Source organism: Hetaerina americana, unplaced genomic scaffold, assembly GCF_022747635.1.
Source record: "Hetaerina americana unplaced genomic scaffold, ioHetAmer1.1.p SCAF_9, whole genome shotgun sequence".
Lineage (NCBI taxonomy): Eukaryota > Metazoa > Arthropoda > Insecta > Odonata > Calopterygidae > Hetaerina > Hetaerina americana.
Window position 1 is genome coordinate 32,707,555 of NW_027287538.1, and position 17,881 is coordinate 32,725,435.

At 37.1% G+C, this 17,881-nt stretch overlaps 1 protein-coding gene across 1 annotated transcript in view; it reads left to right on the forward strand.

Annotated features, from left to right (window-relative positions):
- Positions 1 to 17,881, forward strand: part of LOC139698766 (sodium/hydrogen exchanger 9B2-like) — a 381,578-nt gene that overhangs the window by 203,075 nt on the left and 160,622 nt on the right. The window lies entirely within an intron of this gene.

The window sequence follows — 17,881 nt, forward strand, 5'->3', positions numbered from 1 at the left end:
AGCCCTTACAGCACTCCCCAAATGTAACTGCTCCAGAAAGACGCCCAATTAACGGTAAAATATTATTTATAGGTTTAAAATAATGAAACTTGATTGATCCTAATTATTTTGGAACCCCAATGCATAGTCCAATTATTTAAACGGCATACATTTGGGTACATAAATATACAAAAGGTGTAGTCCCTTGACATACATGGAACTACATTTTACGAAGGCATCCTTCACCTCGTGTTGCAATTTACAAAATGTTTACAAAGGCAGGCGTATTTTATTTTTACTTCTAAAACAACCACGCATTGTAATAATCATTCAATCGCTTTGCTGGCAACATTGCGATATTTTCTGGTAGGTTAATAGGCAGTAGGTCAGTGGGTTACGTGAACGAGACGTCTTTTTAGATCAGTCATTACAAATGTTATTGCTCTCTCCAGTCGGCGTTTAACTATAAAGTTACGTCATCACTGTCGAGAAATTAAGATCGTTGGTGAAATTTTGAATTATATTTTATGACTTTTCGTACCTATTAGAAAACTCTCCGTTCAAGTAGCATGGTGCTTCTCTCTACATGCACTTGAAACCTTACTTCTTTTACTTACAACTTCCCTAGAACAAATTACACTCTTGAATACTTTTTCGCCCATGACACATTCGTCCTACTTACACTATTTCATACATTTCCTGACACATCTAGTATTCCTTGTCTTGAGGTTGCCTTCGACAACATTTGCCAATAATATTCTCTCTCTACCTTTCCTTATCTTATCAAATAATTTTCTTTGGGTCTGAAATCTCAGATTTAACTATATTTAATCTCAGGTTCAACTATATTTAATCTCGAACAACCAATCATGCGTAGCAAAATTCTTTTATACTTGCCTGCTACCGTTGCAACCAGTCCGCATTCCTTCATGCCCCTCTCATTCCCCTCCCTATCGTTTCTTTTTTTAACCAAAAACACAAAAATACTTCTCACGTTTACATGTGTACTAACACACCGAAGCTTCCAATAAGGTGGGAGTAGACCACTTTTATACACTGCCATTTTTGTTTCCTTAAAGGGAGGAAAGGATAGGCATAAATAGTTTCAAAGTAATAATTCATTGTTCATTCTATATGCATATATGTATATATATATATATATATATATATATATATATATATATATATATATATATATATATATATATATATATATAGTACAATACACAGTAACACACAATCTAGAAACACAAAAAAAGAAGAACACTCACACGTATTTTCTTGATATTTCGACGGAAACAATCCGTCTTCATCTGAAGATATAGAAGTAATCATATAATTATATAAATATATATACGTATATATATATATATATATATACTCATATATACAGAAACATATATAAGGAACTTATATATGTTTCTGTATATATGAGTATTTATTCGCCGTTTGGCGGGATTTCGTGTTTGAATGTGTATTTGGCCAATGTGGCTCATCTCTTTCTTCTGGCTATGCGTGCCACGAAACGCACTGTTCTTTTCCTGTATGATGTTGTATGAATTCTAACCACTGACCTTTCCTCTTGTGTATTGTCTATTTCTCCTTTGGTGGGTGAAACAGCCCCCTGACGCCATCTCTTGGCTAAAGAATCGGGGCGCTTGGCGACATATAAGACCCACGGATCTCAGGGTAAGTTACATATCCTCGATAGCTCAAGTGGTTAAGAGCATCCGCCCGGCAAGTGGAAAGATCCGGTGTTCGAGTCCCGGTTGAGGAAATATTTTTACTCTTGTGATCCGTTCGATTCCGCCTTCCCCACCTCTATTGTGTTCGTCCTTTATGCGTGTTCCTATCCCTTTTCCTTATTTATGTTTCTGTATATATGAGTATTTATTCGCCGTTTGGCGGGATTTCGTGTTTGAATGTATATATATATATATATATATATATATATATATATAGATATGCACTAGTACCTATAAACAGTTATGGCATTTTGTCTCTAACAGCGCCCCCGAAATCGATTTACAAAATACAAGAACCAAGCCATAAATAGGGCGATCAACAGAATGGCATTTCACAAAAAAATACTAAAGTGATTAATGATGTCGCAGAATCGCTGTAAAATTGGACCGTCGAGTAAAATATTGGCTCCTTCGAGCATCTCCTAGTCTTTGCTTTAGTTCCGTCCTATCCATTAATGACCGCTGGCCACATAATTTATAGAAATTAGCTGTCCGTATCATGTGGCCAATAATGGGCAGTCTTTAATTGCCTGTCGACGCTTTTGCTGGTGTTAACTGTCAACGCCAAACGCTAGCGTAATGAGCTCCGGATAGATAGCCTTGGATGCACCCTCCTCGCCTCATTATCACCAATCTCATGTCTTAGCCTTCGAGGATGGAGGCTTCTCTGAATTAAAGGCAATAGCACATATAATAGACTCGACTCTTGTAAAAACTTGAGAAACAGCCAATCTGGTGCAAAGAGCTAGTGTACGGTACGAGATTGCGACCGATTGATATAGAAATCTGCCGCCAGTGAATGGAACCTATATTTCATGGGGTCAATGCGTAAATCGCACTGAACTCGTTGGAACTATGAAAGGGAAAATTTTCATCATCAATAATTAGTTCTTCATTATTCTTCTATATCGGGGAAATTTATTCGCAATCGCACATCTTCAATTAATTCGTGATTCTGATTACATGGCAGAGCAATACAATCAGCGAGCAATTACAAACCTACATGTGTGGTCTGAAAAGTTTCCGACCTCAAAAATTTCAGAAAAAATGTCTTGTATCTTTGTTCAGTCGAAAACTTTTCATACCACCCTCGTATTTCCCTCGCATGCATTTTATGCAAGGTCAAGGGACATTTAGTTGCTAGTTCGATCGTGAGACACTTCGATAGTCAAGAGTTATCGATGAAAAATCAGAGCGGTTTCCGAAAGGGTATAATCCTACGAGACACAGCTTGTGATTTTTTTACGATATTCTTATTTTGGGAGAGAGCAATATTTCATTGGACGCAGTTTTTATAGATTTTAAGAGAGCCTTCGACAAAGTACCTCATAGTAAACTACTCGCAAAGCTAGAAGCATATGACATAGATCAAGATATCCGGGGTTTGACTAAAGACCTTTTGAATGGTCGGGTACAAAGAGTAGTGATAGATGGAGTTAGCTTAAATGCAGTAGAAGTTACTTCTGGTGTTCCCAAAGGAAGTTTTATCGGACCTCTTTTATACCTACTTAACTTTAACAACATTGACTCCGTATTCACCAGTAAGATACGTTTATTTGCCAACGATGCAGTAGTTTATCGTGATATCCGTGATCATGAGGACACAGCAGCTTTATCAGATGACCTTATTGCTAGACAACGCTAGTGCGACACTTGGCAATTAGAATTAAATATAAAAAAATGCGAAGTGATGAATTTTTGGAAAAAGAGCAATTCCCTCCAGAACGCCTACTGCATCGAGACACCGCAATGGAATATGTAGACTCGATTAAATACGAATACTTAGGCGTAAACTTCACTCACGACCTCTCCTGGGGGAACATACGTCGACTATACGTCGATATGTCAACAAGCTGGCAAAAATTTGGATTTATTAGAAGATTCCTGGGTAAATGTGATGAAAAAGTCGAATAGAAATAGCGTAGAGGAGCTAGATATGTAAAACATTTTTATGATAAACTTAGTAGCGTATCAAAAATATTAGAGCACCTAGGCTGTGAATAACTCATGAAGAGAATGTTAAATTACAAATTAAATCTCTTGCATAAATTGAAAGGATGTCTCTTAAGCAATGATGCGGAAAATTTATTATTTACCCCATCGTACTAAGGCTGATAATTTCAATAAAATTAGGGAGATTAAGAGTAGAACAAATAGTTTAAGATGTCATTTTTTCCACGAACGATAAGGTAACAGGTTAAAATTGCCCAGCCGAGGTAGGGGTCATTCGTATTTGGGTCAAAATTAGTCTGTTGTGTGTTCACCCCCTACCACACCCCCTAGCGGTGGCTTATAAGCTGCTAAAATATCTATTAGAAATATCAGCCATGTGTATGCCAGCGGGTATCCTGGCAATGCAATGCGATGGTGGTTGAGGGAAGAACACATACCGTGTTTCATACGCGCAAATATAATTCTTTACAACACACATAGTAAATGAAAAATACTTCGTAGCATAAATCTATCTCTAAAGGCTGAGGCTGAGTGAGCATCAATAGTCTCTCCAGAACATTTACATAATATATACGAGCTACCTACCATTTCTAAGATTTATAATGTTTTCGTACGGACTACTGAAATCAGATCATTGAAGCTTCCGTTACTTCTCCACATAATCTCTATGTAGATATGCGTGCAAATTTTTTCACAACGTCAATGCTATGAATCTATGTTCGCCAAAAAGCATCTGTAGGAATCTTTTTTCCCCCGGATAAATGGTGATGGTGCGTGGCTGATGCTTCTTAGGTTTTATTGTGACATCCAGCCTTCTTTGCACTGCTACACCCATTAATGTATATTTTTTATATCCATGACACCATCGCCACAAGACTCACTCAATTAACAAGGAATTTCGATGGGTGTTAAACCACGAACAGGGAGAAAAAGGAAGGTTAGGCTTTACTAGCACGCTAAATGAAGTCATTTTTAGCATTGAAAACACGTCTTACTCTATCGGAAATCATGCAAACCCCGTGCACCGGCGGAGCAGCCATCTCTGGCTTGTGCTCATGGTGAGTACCCGCGTATTTCAAGCCCAACCACATCTTGTTTTCTGCTTTCAAACCTGAGAGAAAAATGCTACGCCTTAGAACATGAACGCATGTCGTAAAAGAGAAAAATATCATATCAAAGAAGTAAAGGAGTGTTAAAAGCATGTAGTGTGATCAAAATACACTTGTCAAGTTTTATTGTTCACTGTAATATTTCTATTATAATCACACTCTGTAGTATCAAGAATCGATGAGCTAAGTTAATAGTATACATATTAAAATCAAAAATTGTACTAAAACCAATCAAATTTCTAAAAGAAAAAAATTATTACCATTGAAAATCTCCATCATCATCACATGGAGAGGTAGCAAGAGTAAGGAAATATCTTAAGAGTAATTACTCCCGAGAAGTGAAAGCATGTATGCACATCATTTCTTAGCCACATTAATCACTCTACAATATAATTGATCAGGTAAAGAAAAAAAAATTTAAATAAGTTTCACGAATCCTTAAACTTTGGGATATCTATTCCACATCAAGCACGCAAAGGCAAAATTAAAGCGATGACTATTCAATTCAAGGTATACGTACTGCCTATTGAAGATGGTTTTTGGACGGACCATAAGGAGTTGTATACACGCATCACGAGTATTGCCTTTAGTTTACCCTAGATTATCAACTTCTTCATTTCTTCATAAAATATTCATGCCTTTGTGTTGTCCAAAAAGCCTATTACTTACCTTCCCCTATCCCGGTACCCACCATCCTCCCGTCTATCTCGACCTTCAACATCCCACTCCCTTTCAATAACTTCTCTACACACTTTTTCTTCCTTGTTCAGGTTTACCCTTACTCCCTTCGTCCACTATATTCAATACTTCTGAGATATCGGCCTCTCTATCTAAATTATTTCCTCCATTATTCTTGAAATCAGAAAAAAGATATTAAGTTATTCCACATATATTTTATTAATTGGAATAACTAAGTATTTTCTTCTCCGATATGAATCGCTTCCACAAAGTGACGCCTCAAACAATTCTATTCATTCTTGAAGTCCTCAAACTACGGTCATTCTTTTGCCTTTAAGGGTAAGGTCTCACATTCATAAGTCGATATCCTCCCTATTCTTTTCTTCAGATCTTTACGCAGTATACCTATAATCAGTTCTCTCCTTGTGAATTTTCTTCCGTGAACGATATTTTTCCACTAATATTTTCACTACAATGCCCATTTATTTCTAAAATACTGCCCAAATTGATGAACATCTCCACCTTATATAGTTTATTTCCTCCTATTTTAATGCTTAACTTACCATCCCTAATGAGTATTTCTTCAGGGTCCCATTAATTTCAAGCGATGGACATATATTCTCAAGAGAAATTATGTATGGTTGGAATTGTCAGGCTGAATCCTTCATGGAGTTAAATGCAGTCTTGATAGTATGCCATAACTGGTAGACTTCAGCTTGCCTAGTTAAAGCAGAATCGTGGTCAAATTCCACTCGCGAAGGCGGTGGACGTAGAGGGGTGGATACTCGTAGTGTGGGTAGGTAAACACATCAACGACGTGATGGAGTCATATCATTTACAGTTTCTACAATGCCGCCAAATCTTTTTAATAGCTTCAGCCTTCGGCAAGTACCCAAATACCCATGATGCCTAATATTCATTCCTCCCAAATGGTTGGCAGCCGACGCGACGGTCGGTAAACCTTTTTCAGCGAGCACTTTCGCGCGCACGATCGAGCCGGGAAGAAGTCCATTAATTGCGTTTAAATGACTCGAAAATGCGGAAGGCTGCAGTCCACCGTGGGTGTCGGCTAGAATGGATTTCGCTGAGGGTATGATTGTGAAGGGTCTCACTATTGTGTCCCCCGCGCCATCTTCTGGCTGGGACTACTTGGCATCGCCAGGGCGTGGGAGGCGAATGCCTGATGCCCACGCCAACGAAGAGACGACGTCGACCAACGTGGCAGCGATGCATTCGTCTCCCGCAAAAAAGTCGCCAGAAGGCAAAAAAGGAGAGCGGTGGTTGAATATAGCTCCCAACCCCTCCAGAAGATCTATTCCCCTTGCCCAAGCCCAAGTGGTAAACAGAAACAATCCAACTGCGCCAAAGGATAAAAAGACATTTTCCTTTTTCATTCTAAGTAACCTTTTCTATTGTCTTATATATTTATTTAATTTATTTATATATACCCTGGAAGCCACCGCCAGGGTGTGTGGTACGGAGTGAATACACACCACAATAATATTACCCGAACATGACCCTACCGCGGTCGAACAATGTTCTGATGTCCTCAATCGTTCGTGGAAAAACTGACATCTTAAATCTATCTGTTCTACACTCAATCCCTCTAATTTTATTAGCATGATCTCCCCTACCGTAGTACGATTTGGGTAATAATACAATTTCAACATCACTGCTAAAGATACCTCCTTCCAATTCATGCAAGAGCTTCAATCTGTAATTTAACCTTCGCTCCGTGTGTGATTCCCAGCCTAGCTGCTCTAATATTTTGGATACGCTACTAAGTTTAAGTCTTGAACTCATCTAACATTATTTTTGCACTTCTTATTACCTGCAGCTTCTCTCGTATGCCTAGAAACCTATAGTTTACTTAAATACATTTGTGCATGTACCTGTAGTGATAATGATATATATTGTTCGAATAATTTAAATGTCTGGTAAATCCTGGGTGCAAATAATTCATTGTTGTCCATAATGTCATCAATTTTTTACTCTACTATTAGCTACAATTTAAGTATCATTAGCGTAAGGAGGGAATAAAAGAGGTCCGATGGCAGTTCCCTGGGGAACACTCCAAATTTTATTTCAACTTGGAATATTTTATCTATGCCATAGGCTAGCTTGCTATGACGCTTCGAGTTAACTGGAGCAACACGTTCTATTTGTTCGCACTTTTGCTGGTTATGTATATTAATAAATAAAAATTTACTTTAAAAAATTGGATCGAAGAAATCGGGCAGTGGGCTCAAATATCTGGTTTAAACTCATCATTAGGCACTGTAAATAAACTATCCAAAAAACCCAATCATGATAAGACACACGTACATAATAAACATTTAAGGCTCAGAGGATTGGGAAAAGCCGCACAAGTCCATAATTATGTCTCTCGAGTTTTGATTTCGATGGAATCTCCCACCATTCACTTTTAGTGCCAATATAGGTCCAAGGGATATTTAAATTTCGCTTTGGTTGAGTGGTCGACGCAATCGCAAGACACGGCGCTAGCAGGACGCTGGTTTACTAGAAATGTAAAACGAATCCAAAAATTTCTCAGCAATCGAATTCCTTTGAATTGAAGGAGAGACAAAATTGAACCGTACGCAACGGAGCATCAGAAATACAACCTCGAGATTCCACACACAGGGCGTTACGCCCATCCAGGCCGATGCGCCCGAGAGATGACGCCACCCCGCAAGGCGATTAAGGCTCTCGGTTGTAACGTGACGGAAGCATTGCAATCAACTCTGCTGTTGCTAGAGCCTTGATTGTTTTTGCTGAAATTTGCCGGAGGGACTTTAGAAGTTTGAAAAAGCCTTTCTTAAGGGTTACAGCTCTGAATGACAGTGCTGAAAGGTAAGGCAAATTGGAACTTTTTTAAAGGAAGGAAGAACGCTGGCCTACCCAACCAGGTCTCAGAAAGTTTACCGTTCGTGACATTCGCGTAAAAACCTCAAAATACATTCTGGGAGTCATATCGGCATGATAAAAATAGAAAAAAATCATGCTACTCATCAAAACTATATTTGAATGTCTTATACTTTACTCTTAAGGAACGATTAAAAAAACCCATCCTGCGAATGATTTAAAAATTTTTCCGTGTTTCTTGTCAGCCATACAAAATGAAGTCCCACAAACCATCTTCGACTGATAGAACTCAGTGACTTATTAGTGACTTAAGGAACTATTTCATTCTCAAACACAAAATATCAATAATTATGTCATGCTACGTTGAAATAGAATCGATATTCCCACCTATAAACACAATAATGAACCCAAAAATTGTTTTGATAGGTGAAGGTAGAGCTTCCCTATTACTAAGCCCAAAGGCAGGTGAGGTGTGGACATTAGGGTATTACTCGTTGGGGGAGAGTTCCTATCACCATTGCGCCTTTGGTCTGTGGCCCAGGAAGAACAGATACACGAAAAAATCAGCCAGTGTCGTTATAACAACACTTAGGTGTAGCTTAGGGAATCCAGGGACGCCATCGAGATTCGAACCTGAGCCCTCTTAGCACTCTAGGCTTAGGCCCTCTGGGTAGCACAGCAATCTTTACAATTAGGCTACCGCAAACTCTTTACATACAGTTTGATGATTCATGTGCGTATTCATTTAGTTGTAAAATTATAATGGTACACTATATGAACAGGTAATGAGGGATTATGTGCACGGGGACAATTATCTAGCTTAATTCAATTTTTTTTAATAATCATCCATTCGGGCCGATTTTACAATAGCATATTAAATTATACTAATACTATGTATGATGAGTTAGGAGAGGCAACCAATTGTTTTCATTTAATATATGACTGATGCAGTCTATTTTTTCACAAAACTACAACAATATATGGTACCCTCTAAGCCTGTGTGTAAGTAAGGTACCCTGTAAGCAGTTACAGCGAGAGGCAGAAGGTAATTATATACCAGACTACTTTTGATCAAAATACTTTCCCCCCTGGCGTGGTCGGATAACGTTATTCTGATTCCTTATTGTTCGTGGGATGAATGACATCTTAAATGCATATATTCAATGGATTAGATCAAGCAAATTAGACAAATTTGGCCACTATACGCTCAGTAACGCAGAATAACCTTTATTAATAAACGCAGTTTATTGTGAGAGGTAAAATACATTTGCAAACCCCTTAATTCTATCAAAACATTTGCTGAGTAAAAACTATGTTTCAGAATACAGAATAAATTAAAGGAATCTTTATTAATCACGATAGTCAGATCTACTACGTTACAACATAACGAGATCTATCGATTAATCATCACTGAAAGGCTTCTCGGGATCCATGCTTGTGATGGAAACAAATTTCAGTGAATTTGTTTTTACGTAATGATAAAGGGGCCGCGCAATCTGTCACATTTTTGTTGCCATTTTGAATCTGGTCGCTTGAATAAATGGACCAAACGGCTCACCCTAATCAAAGAAATTAATACTGGTTTATTTGTTCTCACAAAAGTCCAACAGAGTATACGGGATACGTCAGCCGAAGTGGTATTGAAACTTAAATTTTTGAAACGGAAACGTTGTGTTTTGTCGGGTATGAAATTTTATCCGAAGTCATTTTTATCTACCTCTGACGCCGATGGAATTCCATATCGAATAGGTATTTGTTTTTTTTTTCAACTTTGTATTTACCCAAAATAAAAATATTTTCACCGAAGGAACACGACCGTATTTTACCATAATATTTTTTTTACATCCACAGAACATAAACCCCTCCCAGAGGATGACCATATGTGTATGTGCCTTTGGACGTAAAAAATGTGTGGAAACATACAAAGCTTTAAAAACAACATTCCTTTTTTAAAATCATATTTCCAGTGAACGCATACAGCGACCGCAAGTGTAGCACTCATTTTATTTAATGGTGACTCATATAATGGTAAAAATATTATTTCAAATAGCAGTAATTACAAACTTTTAGAAACTTCAGAGAAATTCCCCGGTTGAACGTTTTTTACTATTGGCAGTGAAATGCGTTGATCGCAATATCGTGGAAAACGTGATGAAATAAGAAAGCATTTGGAGTTCTAAGATACAGCTAGAAAATGTTTAAAATTATTTTATAACTTAAAAATCAAAGTTTTAAAGAAAATAAAATAGAAGCTGGAGAAATTAAAGATATAATGACAGCTGTGGGGAAAAATATCTTGTAATATCTTAGCTACCGTTTTATTCTTTACTCATATTGGATTGCCGACGTTTTATCAACTAGAAAGTCACCTATAACTAAAAATGCTTAAGAATATTTATTTATATACCATATTGGATAGATTAAAACACGGGTTTTGTAAAACCGACCCATTCATCTTGTTCTAAGATTCAATTAATGTAATTTTTAACATACTCCAAGCTTTTATCTCCCATTACTCCCTATTTTTTCTTTCAACACCTGAAAAATATCTACCTCCTTCATGGTTTCGTAATAAGACTTAAGCTTCCTAAATATGATATCTTCAATGACAAATATTCTTTCTCACCTTGAACAGATTACACGAACGTAAGACCAACTAGCAAAATTTACTTATTCAAAATCCAATAAATGCCAAAATATACGGAAGAAAAACGTTTCCGAAGTCAAATCTTTCAAAATGCTTCGGGCAGGTACAAGAAAATATCACCCTGTTCAACCCTAGTTCCGTGTTTCTTAAGAACATCACAAAAGTCATCGTCTTCTGCATTGATTTTCAAATATAGATTTCAAATTTTCAACTCACTTGTGCAGCAAAATGTTGACAGTAAATATTACACAAACACCGCATTTTAACGAAAGAAAAAGTTTTAGAAAGACCCCATTCCAGCCTTAAATCATTCAAAACTTCTCAAATACACACAAGTAAAACACTTCGTGGCTCACTGTCGAATTAACAATGTACGGAGTGTAAGTTAGTTCTCTTCATAGTATTTTTTATTAATATTAATTCTTTTCGCCTTATTATTTTATACGCTCAACTTTTAAATAATGGTGGAACTCTGTAGCCAAAGAGTCTTTGGAAATCATCACTCCAAAAATGGGCCAGCCCAATTCTACACCTTCTTTAATTATGGAATAAATATAAAAAGATCTTTTCCTACCAGGAAGAGAAGAATGGCGCAGCCCTAGAGCTCTTATTTTGGTGCTGTGTTCAGGCACTCATTGACTGATGACAGCAGGTTTCTCATTAATTTGGCATCTAGTAAGAAATAACACTTTGGTATTTTGGCTCATACCTGATATGCGATTAAATTCGGATTGGGGTGCGGTGTAACAAGAGGGAAACTTTAGCCGATTAACCGTTTACGCATCGTAATTGTAGATGTAGTTCTGAACGTACTACTATGATTGTTCGAGGAATTTTATTTGCTGTATTCAGTTAGAAAGTCTTCTCTTTTTAAGGTCGTAGAAATGCAGAGGGAGATAGTGATTATTTAACTGTCAAATTTCTCACCCTTATTTTCCCAAAATTTAACAGATAGTTCCGCCGCGTCCGCTATGAATTCTATAAAAAGAAAAGTGAAGAAATGGCGAAGATATGCAGCTCGGGATATTAATAATGGTTTTCTACGCCACAGTAAAAAATATATATGAAGTAGCAGATTTTTACCGACTTGAGGTAGGCTTTTATTGCATCCTGGAACTAAACATTTCTGAACTCTAAACCCTTACTAATAAGTGAAAAAGGTCATCAAGCCCCATACGACATATTACATTAACTCTTTATTTAACTCCGTATACTTTCCTTCTCTTGTAATTCCATCCAAAATGGATTTCATCATTTTCATGGACTAAATCGTAGTATCCCGAAAATAAAGCACATTGTAACTCAAACTTACTTATTCTAGTCTAGTATTCATGTAAAATTCGGTCTAATGTGGCTGCGCCGAGTATGTGATTTTGATTTAATTTGAAAATATGAAAATATTTATCGGTGAAATAAAGCGGACTCAATATACTTTTCCCCGTAAAGTCGACACGGTCAAATAATTCCAAACTGCATGACTTCATTGACTATTGACGGTTCAAAGTACTCGAGTCGTGAAGAGAATTAGAACCAAAGACTTAAGTGCAAGTACAATACTCTTTAAGTGTAATCGAGTATGGAGCAGCGTACCTTCACTGAAAGACCTCATACATTTCTAATGGGCATCATCTCAAATATCACTCTCACTTTAAAGTAAATACGAGAGAGAGGATTAATTAATTATTACGTTCAATATACTAAGTTTCCGTGCGGCCAAAATATATTTCCACAGCCGTAAATTTTTTAGAAACTGATTTATTTCGTGCTCTCCTGTCGAGATAACTAAGTGTCCCACAAAATTAACACAAAATAAATCTTCCAGGCTGAGCCAATCCCAGTAGTGAATTTTATAGCGTGTTAATTTGGGTGAGCCACCTTGACTCGGAAATCAGGCAAAACCACTTCGCTCCAAGCTTGTTTTTTATAAACATGGGCTCAATTGAAATTGCGCCTATTTGGCGATACGCTGCCATACAATGGCGATACACCAATTATGTACCTACCGTTACAACTAACCTCCATGGGGTAAAAATATTTCGGTAAAAGTAAGTCATACGAAATTTTAATTGCAAAAAATACGTTCATCAAGGGATGATGTTACACGTGTTAGTGAGAAATACGGAGGCGTTTTGGAACAGATAAAAAAAGGTCGAAAAAATGAGTAGGTGTAGAAGGTACTTTTATTTTTAAAAAATTGCTCTAAATAAGGAATAAATGGAATTTAAGAAATTTCGAAAGGTATTCAATCAAGGCATAAGATATCATGGCATTCAACAAAGTTTAGCAAAGAAATTTTCGATCGGAAAAATAGGGTTTGTATGAATAACTGGAAGAGAGTCTGAGCAAATATAGCAATGCTCATCTCTAGGGGAAAAATCTGCAATTCCACCTATTTTACTATCTCAGGATTGTTTCAAAAGATTCATCTTTGAGCGACAATTGGTCGTGCATTCCTCCCACAGGCGGGTAGGTAGGATTTTGACGTTCCTTAAAAGTCACACAACAAGCAAACTTAGGCATGACTTTCCTCTTACTACGAAACTCTTACATAATAGTCTCATTTGCATCCAATTAATGATTCAATTTTTCACTGGAATTGTATTCAGAACATTTTTATTGAATGAATAAGCTCAAAGGAAAATATCCTTCACAAAGAAAACAGCACGTGTCAATAAAAGAGGCTGTTGATAAAGTTATTGGTAAAATTGGAAAAATGTCGTCATTCAAAAAATTCGTTTCTAGGTACCCAAGACGCTAGTCTTAACGATAAAATAGGAATGCCCTATTTCCAGCCAACTGTTAACTGATATTCAATTATCATCAATTGGTTGAAGATGTTAAAAATTCGTAGCTTAAGTTGAACGTATCTATATCTTTTTAATTAAAATGAAGTTTTTTTGGTGAAACTAAATATTCAATTTATCTTTATTTGCCTGTACCCATCTACATTCATGACCTATTTCCGCATTAATTATACAATAATTATATGATTTAGGCTCTATAACAATCACAATACGAGTATATCGTCAAATAATTTAAAATACAAAATATTTATGTTAAGTCTCATTTATTTTTGACAACATTCGCGACAGCAGCCGTGGTAGAAAACAGTAAGGCATTTATTTACAAAGGACCAAAACACAAGTTCCAAGACTGATGAAACTAGACATGTGGTTCTTGTATTTTTTTAAAATTTGCTTTACCAGGTCAAGAACACAATTTTACCTTGAGAATATTTTCGGAATCACTCCGAGATCAAGACGTGTTTTCCATAAATGCCGTTTGAAAAAACCTCATTCGAAACCAAGGATATATTTTTACCAATTATCACCAAATATACTTAAAACAGTTTATGAATGATTTATATCAGTTACTTAGCCCATTTGGGTCATCAATTTCATGATTGAGACTTTATTATGTTCTTTGACGTTTCTCGTTCAATACCACTGTGTCACTGAAACTCTAGACAACATGCAGTTTTTTCAACTATACTTTTGGAATACTTCTTATTCCCTGATAAGAGCGTCGAAATCACAATTGGTGTGGCACTAGAGAGATACTTCTCCTATTGAAAATACAGAATTTCCTACATTTCTTATACAAAGTCTCATCGATTTTGGCTTATCCAATCTTACCGATAAGTTTTCAAGAACGGGAATTAGTTCGGCGAAAAAACAGCCAAAAACGTTCTCGTGGAAATATTGAGAACAGAAAAATCTTGATCGGGAAATCAATTGAAAGACTGCTCCGAAGCAACGATTTACATACTAGCCTATAGATTGCGAATGCAAATTCACCGTAAGTTATTATCAACAGAGGTTGCTCTAGGGACGAGGGCTTGTTCCAATTATCAGGTGGGGCGTGTCTTTTCCACCGGAATGGATTTGCATAAATATTTTATTCCTCGAGAAAAAAAATAAGATCTATATTCTTATGCTGCCGCCCATCAGCGGCAATTCTCAAAAAATGCTTTCCTATTCATAGAAATAGAAACGAATAGTAAACGGATATCCAAACCGCCACGCGCACGGTCATTTCGAGCGCAAGTGGATCCCACCTCACCCCTAACATCCCTCACTCCTATTCCCATATCTTCGCCGCAGTAATCCGTTTAGTTAATACTTACCCATGTCCCGTTCATCCCCCGCGTTCAACCACACGATAGCAATAGGCCTGGTTTAATAGAAAACCGATTAATGCAGGACACTTCGCCGCGGGCGGGGAAATATTTTTCTCTCCGAGAGCGGCGGGAAGGTTTACCATATTATGAGATCAACAACCAACCAACCCACCCATTCCCCCCCCCCCAATAGCATCGTTCTCCCCACACTCCCACTGAGCTCCCCTACCCCGACGATCTCTTTCAAGCGCTTCGGCGCTGTTTGAGGTATTTGTTTTCTCTTTTTCGGTCGAAACCAGTTTCCTTCCCTCTGCCGGGCGCTCAAAAGCCCTGGCACACGTTAGGGGACGATAAATTTCCTGGGGCATCTTCCCCTCTTCCTTTCAATCCCTCTCCGACTCTCTCTCTCTCTATCTATCTCTGCTTCACGCGAACACACTCCATTCTTCCTTACAACGCCTCCATCCACGCCTAAACCTTCCACAACTGCTTAATGAACATTTTCCACCGCGTCTTATTCAGCTGCAGAGCAGGGATCTCATAACTGCGGTACTACGTAGAACGGTCGATTTGGAACGACGGAAGGGAACGATAGACGGCTGACGAGACTGCCGAGCTTCAAATGTTTGCTTCAATGATTGCTTAAAAACATACATATAGACTTTTCTCTAAGGCAGGTTGGGGCTAAGAACATTATTTTAAATCTATTACTGACGCATAAAAACTAGTCGCTGGTGAAACATCAGTATCAAACAATAGCGCCCCGTTCACACACACACATTTATATATATATATATATATATATATATATATATATATATATATATATATATATATATATATATATATATATATATATAAAATCCCTCCCCGGACTACAACCTTGACGTGGTGGAAGGGCTTGTGCGTTCCGATGACCCCTAGAGCTGTGCTGGCGGGAGTAATAATTATTGCTCCTGGTAGGGTCACCCATGTCAGATAGGTCGAAGGTTAGGAGCCAGACGAAAGGTAGTCCACGCAGCGTCTGTTCCTCAGTGAGGCGGCTGCAATGGCGTCTGACCCCAGTGGGGCGGCCAATAAGTGATGATGTCACGTTAAAAACACTATTGAGGAAGGCAACGGGAAACCACCTCAATTATCATTCCCAAGATTTACATGATGGACAAAACAAGTAATTATGTCAATCCGAAAACCTACCTTAACCGGTAGATTACTTAATAATAATATATATAAATAAATAAATATATATATATATATATATATATAAATATATATATATATATATATATATATATATATATATATATATATATATATATATATGTATAAACATACAGTCGTCAACCCGAAGGTCGGTTAGGTAGGTGTTAGTAGAGTTCACCAAGTACTAAGCTCGGCGGGGTGTAAAATTCACATACCAGGGTAGGGGGGGCAGTGTCATTCTCTGTATATACAAGTATGAATTATTGGTTGAAAGATGAGACACTAAACGGAATCATAATATAACGAATTGGCTTATGAGATATATTATGCCTATTCACATTCAATAGGTCGTTACACCTATGTACGTATGTTCATTATCGAATATTGCAAAGGTGCTTGTCTTCTGATCAACTATCATAATTAGCAATATTAGTCACATTTGCCGCATTGAAAAATGTTTATTATTAGAATACTTACAATGCAATATTAATATTCTATCCAATCGTTCTAATTGTTTTTCTCAAATTCAATGTTTACTGAAATAGATTTTGAATGGCTATATGAAAAACTACTTTAAAAGAGTACTTAAGTTTATTGATTTTCCCAAAGTGAGAAATACTTCAGCTTCATTATTTAGTATATGTATTCACTTTTCTATTGAATCAATTTCGAAATATCATCATCGGAAATTTTATCAGCTGCCATTGCATGATACTTCGTTTTCTATCATTTTGCTGAAAGAGTTCTCTCACCTCGACTGAAATATAAATCATTCTACAATCAATTGTAATATCTTCTACTTTTTTATATGCGCATCTCCTTTCATTTTTAATGCTGACATAAATTCTAATTTTACGTGTTTTGGGATGCATTTACTTCCGATCCATAGGGACTAAATATAATCTTAACCCCATTTAAAGAGAATTTCTATGAAGGAGAAATTTATTCACATCATCTGTGCGTACAGCAGTGCAACATTGGCTTTTTGATGTCGTGACACGATATCAGTGCAATGTCGCTATCTCCTCCACATATCGATGTCGACGATTTCAATGACGTCGATATCGATGCTGTCATATCGACAATGTCGAGATCGATATCCTATGTCGCGTCGACACTTTTAAATCACCCTTCCTGTCGTATCATCTGTTAAACCGCACCGGTCAAACCATTGCAGAAGAATTTAACGTCAAATACGTGCATTTGTCGGAACTCATTACGAAATAATCCCCACAACGTTAGATCGGACGGAGAGGATTATTCTTTGAAAACTTATAACATACCATGCTTTTAGGCGATTACTTTAACCTTCACCGAAATTGACAGATATTAGAAGTCCTTATTGACACAAAAATATTCCTCGATCATCAGTCATAATGTATAAATGTGTAGAAAATTGTCCGTAGACCTTCAATATCACAGTCGTTTGTTTCTTCCTCGCATATAAGTAAAATATTTGGAAGCATAAGAACTGCCTATGACCACCTCGAAGGCCACATAAATTCTATCCTCGACGTCAATATCTAGGTCGAAATCAAAATCGCATTGATCATCAATAACGGCTTCATTATCAATGTACACA